The sequence below is a fragment of the Gobio gobio genome (genome assembly GCF_949357685.1).
Source record: "Gobio gobio genome assembly, chromosome: 1".
NCBI classification, from domain to species: domain Eukaryota; kingdom Metazoa; phylum Chordata; class Actinopteri; order Cypriniformes; family Gobionidae; genus Gobio; species Gobio gobio.
The window spans coordinates 5,970,288-5,977,876 of record NC_137097.1 but is presented as its reverse complement, the minus strand read 5'-3'; positions in this window follow the sequence as shown (position 1 = coordinate 5,977,876).

Below are 7,589 nucleotides of genomic sequence, written 5' to 3'. Positions count from 1 at the left end.
GGTAAATTATTTTGCCTCTGATTTTTTTAATTTGAGTTACTCGAGGAATCGTTTCAGCCCTAATCTCCTCAGAATTAGCCTTTGAATAGAGCGCACGCTCCATGGCCATGGTCCATTAGCAGATGAGGCAGCACACCAACGACTGACATCTCTCTATTTTTAAATGGATTACATAAACAGAATATTTGAGTTTGATTTGATTTACATTATTTAAAACCTGACATTTCATCATTTCTTTAGACTTATGTCTCATGTTTGTGTGACATGTATTCGCTAAGTTACAGTTCATTTTCTGAAGAGTATCAGAATGGACTTAATTGAGAGAGAGGCAGCAGATCGCACATCATGTTTTGTTTTCTTTGCTTTGCTAATAGCACAACATTTAGTTTTTATTGTGAGTGAACGAAAATAGAAGTAGAAACTTAACAGATTATAATACTGTATAACACTTGCCTGTATGACTTAAATCGATGAAGTTTTTTGAGTCTCTTTCACACTGATATGAAAAAAGTGAGTTGGTCATGATGACGGACCTCTAGGGGTTAATGATTTACATGTATACATGCCTGTTGTGTTGTGCTATTGGTTAACTTTGGTCTTTTTTGCCTTAGACCTGATGCCGTTGAAAGAGGAGTGTGAAGTAATAAAGGAAGTGGAAGAAAAAGATCAATATGAGAGTGATCATGATTTCATAACTGAAGAAAAATATTTTAGTTGCTCACAGACTAAAAAAGACTTTAAAAAAAAGCAGAGAAAAAGCTGAAAAGAAAGAAACTATAAGTTATTTCACCCGCTTTCAGGGTAGAAAGAGTTTCAATCGACAAGGAAATCTTACAGACCACTTGAGAACGCACACTGGAGAGAAGCCTTACACCTGCCAACAGTGTGGAAAGAGTTTTGATCGACATGAAAACCTTAAAGACCACATGATAGTTCAGACTGGAGAGAAACTGTTCACCTGCAAACAATGTGGAAAGAGTTTGCAAAAATAAAATGGTTCTTAACAGACACATAATAATTCACACTGGAGAGAAGCCTTACAGCTGCCATCAGTGTGGAAAGAGCTTCACTCAAAAAGGAACCCTTGAGGTACATATGAGAATTCACACTGGAAAGAAGCCGTACACCTGCCAACAGTGTGGAAAGAGTTTCACCCGAAAAGAAACCCTTAAAATCCACATGAGAATTCACACTGGAGAGAAGCCTTACAGCTGCCAACAGTGTGGAAAGAGTTTCACTCATAAAGGAACCCTTGATGTACACATGAGAGTTCACACTGGAGAGAAGCCTTACACCTGCCAACAATGTGGAAAGAGTTTCAACCGAAAGGGAAGTCTTGATCATCACATGAGAACTCACACTGGAGAGAAACCTTACACCTGCCAAGTGTGTGGAAAAGGTTTTAGCCAAAAAAGAAGTCTTGAATATTACATGAACATTCACACTGGTGAGAGCTCCTACACCTGCAGACAGTGTGGAAAGGGTTTTGAACAACATGGAAACCTTAATGTCCACATGAGAGTTCACTCTGGAGAGAAACTCTACACGTGCCCTCAGTGTGGAAAGAGTTTCAATCAAATAGGACACTTTAAAGGCCACTTAAGAATTCACACTGGAGAGAAGCCTTACACCTGCCAACAGTGTGGAAAGAGTTTTGCTGAAAAAGAAAGCCTTAAAAGACACATGAGAATTCACACTGGAGAGAAGCCTTACATCTGCCTTCAGTGTGGAAAAGATTTCAACCAAAAAGGATGTCTTAACAGGCACATGAGAGTTCACACTGGAGAGAAGCCGTTTATTTGTGATCTCTGTGGAGAGAGTTTCAGACATAAAGTCAGCTTTAAGCACCACATGAGGATTCACTTGTGAGAGAACGGTTTTATATGTCATCAGTCTGGAATGAGTTTCAGACAGAAAAACCTTAAGCCAAAAGTATACTGTTTTTTTGTTTTTTTTACGAGTATGTGTGCAGTCAAACGCACAGCATTGCAAAGTATACTTCTTTTGACTTGTATGCGTACATAGGCATTCTGCGCAGTTTTGAGCAATGAGTTACAACCCATGTAAATATCTTTGTATTCTTTCATACTAGAGTTGTAAAAGTTAGGGACTTTCTAACCTCTTTGCACAATCTCTCATTTATGTAGCCCTTAGGGATGGAACGATTACCGGTTTCATGATAAACCACGATAAAATGTACTGACGGTTAGTAATATTGTTTAAAATTTAATTATCATTAAAACCGTGTTTGATTATCACGATTTTGAAAACTCACTGTAATCCTGTCCAGTCAGCGTCCGTCTGGTGCAGGCGCAGTGCATAGCGTTGTTTTCTGAATGAGATTAAATGGCAGAAGGCAGTGCCGGGAGATTTTACTTTTTGACTTCTTAAAGGAAAATTAGCCCATAATTTACTCACCCTCAAGTCATCTGAGGTGTATATGACATTCTTCTTTCAGACGAATAAAATCGGAGTTATATAATCAAAGCCCTTCTGAACTGAATCGATGCGTTTGTGTAAGAAAAATTTATATTTAAAACTTTATAAAGTAAAGTTTCAGCTGACCGCCTCCCCTGTTTAATTTATGGGAAAAGTACTGAAAGTGAAAGGACATAGGCTAAAAAAAACAGGACATAGGCTAATTGAATATGAAAGTTGCCAGTTTTAGTGTAAGTTTGAGAATGAGTAAAAAAAAAAAAAAAGATTGTGAAATGAAAGCCTTGAAACGGATACACAAACATTCACTCTCCTCGGATTTACTGAAAACTGCTTAACTGCGTTAATGTTTCTTACTTTACTTACTCATGCTTGCTTTCAGAATTTGCATAAATAAAGTGCAACTTAATTTTGTTGGTATTGCTTCACTACTGAGCACACACAGGTGTAATTCAGTAATTGACAGAGTAAATGCCTATTGCAAACATTGCATCGTTTTACCCCAAGCTCAAATGATGGCCATCAGTACTACAATGACAAACTAATAAGCATGTTTGGTAAGATTTTATCAGATTGCTTATCTAATTGAACAAAGTGGAGACAACTCTTGATCCTCACCTGACTATGCCTTTATAAACTTCATCTATGATGTCATTTATAATGGACTGTGGTACAAAAACACAGACAATGTTACACACTCTCGGCTTACATTTTCCATGTTATCTGTCAGTGGCCAAGATCATACTTGCATGTCTGTTTTTTCTAGATTTTTATTTGTGAAGCTTACATGATAAGAGCATTGTTGAGGAGGGCTTGGAAGAAAATGTTTTCAATGACCAAATGAACAGTGTGTAAGTAGTACTTCCTAATTCAATTTGATCATTGTCAATAAAGAAGTGTGCTTAAAGAACCTTGTTCAGCTTCCTGGTATAAATTAATGCGTACACGCCCGCATTAAATATTCGTTCCGCAACTATAGGCATATATATATATATATATATATATATATATATATATATATATATATATATATATATATATATATATATATATATATATATATAATAGGCCTAATTATTCAACGCAAGGGCTATAGATACAACAAACATAAGCCTGCCAATGTAAACCTCTGAAAATATTATTTCACACAATTATGTCAGTCGATCCCTGAATACAACGGAGCAGCAAACGGCAGCAACAGACACACGCTTCGGCCTAAAATGCTCAGATCACGAAATCACACAGCCAGTTACCAACACACTAGTCTAATGATGAATCAGCAATGTTCCTATTGTTGGAGCATCATAAATGTAACTATGAAGAGCTAAGATTTGTGCTTCAACCACCAAATAAATTACATTTTTAACAGCCAACAGAGGGAGAAATCAAGCACTTACCATAGATGTCTTCAAAACAAAACAATACGTCTGTTGCTGTGATTGAGTGTGAAGGAATCAATTATGTTATCGCAGTCAAGGGTCCTCGTTCTCTCCGTGTTTATAGCCAAAAGTGCCAGTCCTAGCGTCTCCACTGCTGTTCCTCAGGTAGTTTTTTTACACGGCCCAGGCAAGAAAAACTGCGTTCACAGCTCACTGATGTGACAGGAAGTGTCAGGGCTATGCATATTAAAGTGTACAGGTCCATAAATGCATCTTTATATGGCCGCATTAAGGATAGGAACTCCTTTGTGCTGTGGATGGCATGTCCCTGTTCTTCCTTCCTTTGTAGAAGCCGCCGCACCTGGTAGAGCTCTGCTGACAGGTTTTCCTCACTGACACCATAGTGTCGGGCCATGGGCAGCAGAAGTTGTTTGTCCAAAAACTATGTGTGTTTTGGGCTGAGAGTTGGCACACCTCTCAGTACATCATTTGCCTCAGGCGCCGTTTCATTTCCACCATCAACCTGTCTATAACTGGATAGAAAGAGTGCGTTTTCATGTCATCAGTATTGTCTGTCTGTGTTCTCTCTATCGGGGCCTCCACAATAAAATCCTCCAGGTGTCGAGTTTTCTGGGTCTGCCTTTTCGCGCGTGAAGTATGTGTTGTCCCTGTGTTTGCACACAGAGTCTCTGCTTGTTGTTGGATTTCTTTCCACTTAGTGTCTGTGCGCTTTTCTGATAGAGCATTAAGTACAGACCGGGCCAAATCCTCTGCCGCAATGAGGTCAAAATTGGGGGCCTGTAGCTGATCTGACATGAACTTTGTTGTTCTAAATAAATCCTCAAACATGATGAGATGCAAAACAAACTTGTCATCGATGATGGCACTGATGGCTCTTGCCTCTGCCCTCCAATGTGGGTGTGACTGAGTGATGACATCACGCAGGGTGGCTCGGATAGCGGGGAGAGTTTTCTTGACAGCGCAGATCGCATTATAATGGCAAGCCCAGCGAGTATCGCACAGTCTCTTGAGTTCCACTGGTTGTGCTGTCGGGGTCGAGCTCTTTTTGTTTTCTCATAAATAGATCGTGCACCACGGATCCAGAAAAAAACTTGTAGAGCATTTGTAGTGTCTCAAAAAACTCTGCTGCAGCGCTGACATTATGTACACAGTCCACTAACACTAAATTCAGCCTGTGTGCATGGCAATGTATATAGATGGCTTGCGGCACCTCCTTTCGGAATTTTTCCTGCACACCATTATTACATCCTGACATTACAGACGCTCCGTCGTAGCATTGACCAACACAGCGATGTATATCAATATTACACTGACTGAGTGTGTGTTTGATGCTGGCTAGCAGAGAGTCTGCATCCAATCCATCTGCGGCAGTGAAATGCAAAAACTCCTCATGCACTTCCCCTGACTCGGGCTGCAAATACCGCACGATAACAGAAATCTGCTCCTTTTTACTCATATCTTTACTCTCATCCACCAAAACAGCAAAGCACTCGGCATCTCTTACCTCATCACTAATCTTCTTTCTTATAATTTCTGCCATTACAGCAAATATCTCATTTTGAATATCATGGTGAGTTTATTTGGCGTTTGATGGGTTGGTAGCTAACTTCTTGTCCACTGTTGGATCAAACTTAGCAATAACATGCAGCAGCTCACGAAAGTTTCCCAAGTTGTGTGACGACTCACCCTCTCTGTGACCTCTCTGTGCGATCCCCTGGCAGGCTGTGAAGCGCAGGCTCTCCACCACAGCTTTCATGTATTTTCTGTTCTTCATAACTAACGCAGAATGTCCCTTATCAAGCAGGTTTGCTATTTTAGATCCGCTTGTCTCTTTTTGCTTGAACTCTTTCCATCCTTCCATAGCAAATTTGTGCCCCATACTTTCATGATGGCGCTTCAGAGATGCTGATGCTTTCCGCCAGTTGTTAAATCCGTTGCTGCTGCTGGTAAATGTTGGCTCTACATGAAATCCGTGCCCTCGTTTCAGAAAATGCCTACACGCAAAACAAAATGCTGCATCTTTAACCACGCTGTATTCCAGCCATGAATACTGATCCATCCAACTTTTGTTAAAACTTCTCTGCTGATTCCAAAATTGCCGTGTGGGGTATTTTTGAAGGACTGGCCTTCTTGGGCCCTCTTGAGGATGGTTGCTAATATCACCTGCAGCACAAACCGTTAGCATAGTTAGCATCCTCAATGGAAACCGCTGCCGCCGATTCTCCGTCTTCAAGTTCATCCCCAGGATTTTCTTGTTCCTGAAGCTCTGTGACGACGAGTGTTGTGTCTGCACCTTCACAGTCTCGTTTCTCGTTTCAGGATGTGACTCAGAACGTGGACGTTTAGGGAGCAAAAAACGATCCATTTTGGTGTAACGTTTGTTTACTTTGCTAAAACTCGCTATCAAAAACAAGCTGAAATGAGTTAAGGTCAGAGGTTCGCGGGCGCCGAGCCCATTGGCCAAAGAAGATCACCTGTTTGGGCCTCATGTTATTTTAGACTAAAATATATATAATTTTAAATTATTATTTAATCCCTATTTTAAAAACATGCAAAAGAATATTCAAACATGACATTAAAATATAAAAAATTACAGACATTTCTTGGGGGTGCTTGGCAGGTGCTATGGCTATTATTGGGGGAGCTGCAGCACCACCTAGCCCCCCCCCCCCCCCCCCCCCCTCTAGATGTGTGGAGATATGAGAATTCACTAGGAGGCAGTTAAAGGAAGGGATATTGAAACAGAGTAGAATAGATTTTGTGTTAGCAAAGGAAGAAATAATTAGGCATATAGATGGGATAAGGCATTAAGAAAATAGTTTAAGTGATCATGATAGTGTTAGATTCAAAATCAACATAGGAAATGAAGAGGTAGGAGGAGGGATGTGGGTATTGAATGCAGGGTATATTGAGGAAGGAGAATATGAGATGCAGATGAAAGATTTATTAAATAGAGAGAATGAGAGGATAGATGAGTATAAAAGGAATTGTGTAGCAGATGATAGAATAGAAGAGAGATGGGAGAAAATTAAGGACCAAATCAAATCAATTAGCATAAAATATAGTGAGAAAAGAAGGAGGAAAAGATAAAGGAAGAAAGTTTGTTAAGAGAAAGATTGAGAGAAGAGTTAGACAAGGTAGAGGATGTAGACGGATACAGTATGGAAAAATATATAGAGGTTAAAATGGCATTAGAGAAATTTTAGAGAGAGAAATGCAGAGGAGCAATCTTAAGAAGCAAGGCAAAATACGCATTAGAAGTTGAAAAATGTACAGGGTATTTTTTAGGTCTAGAGAAAAGGAGACAAAGTAAGACATATATTCACGAAATAAAGACAAAAGAAGGTAAGACAACAAAAGACTATGTAGAGATTTTGGAGAGAGTACAGGAATTTTATGAAGAACTATATAAAAAGGAGGAGTAGATGAGAAAAGTATAGATGACGTGTTGGAAAGCGTGGAAAATGTTCTAATGAAGGAAGATGGAGACTGGTGTGATAGGGAGATAGAAGAGGCAGAAGTGATAGAAGCAATAGGGGGGTTAAGGAGCGGAAAAAGTCCGGGAAGTGATGGAATGGGTATTGAGTGGTATAAGTTATATAAAGAAGACGTAGCACCAATATTAGTGGAAGTATTTAAAGGAATAGAAAGAACAGGGGTAGTACAAGACAGGATGGTAGAGGGAGTGATAGCTTTAGTTTATAAGAAGGGAAATAGATTGGATAAAGGGAATTATAGACCAATCAGTCTGCT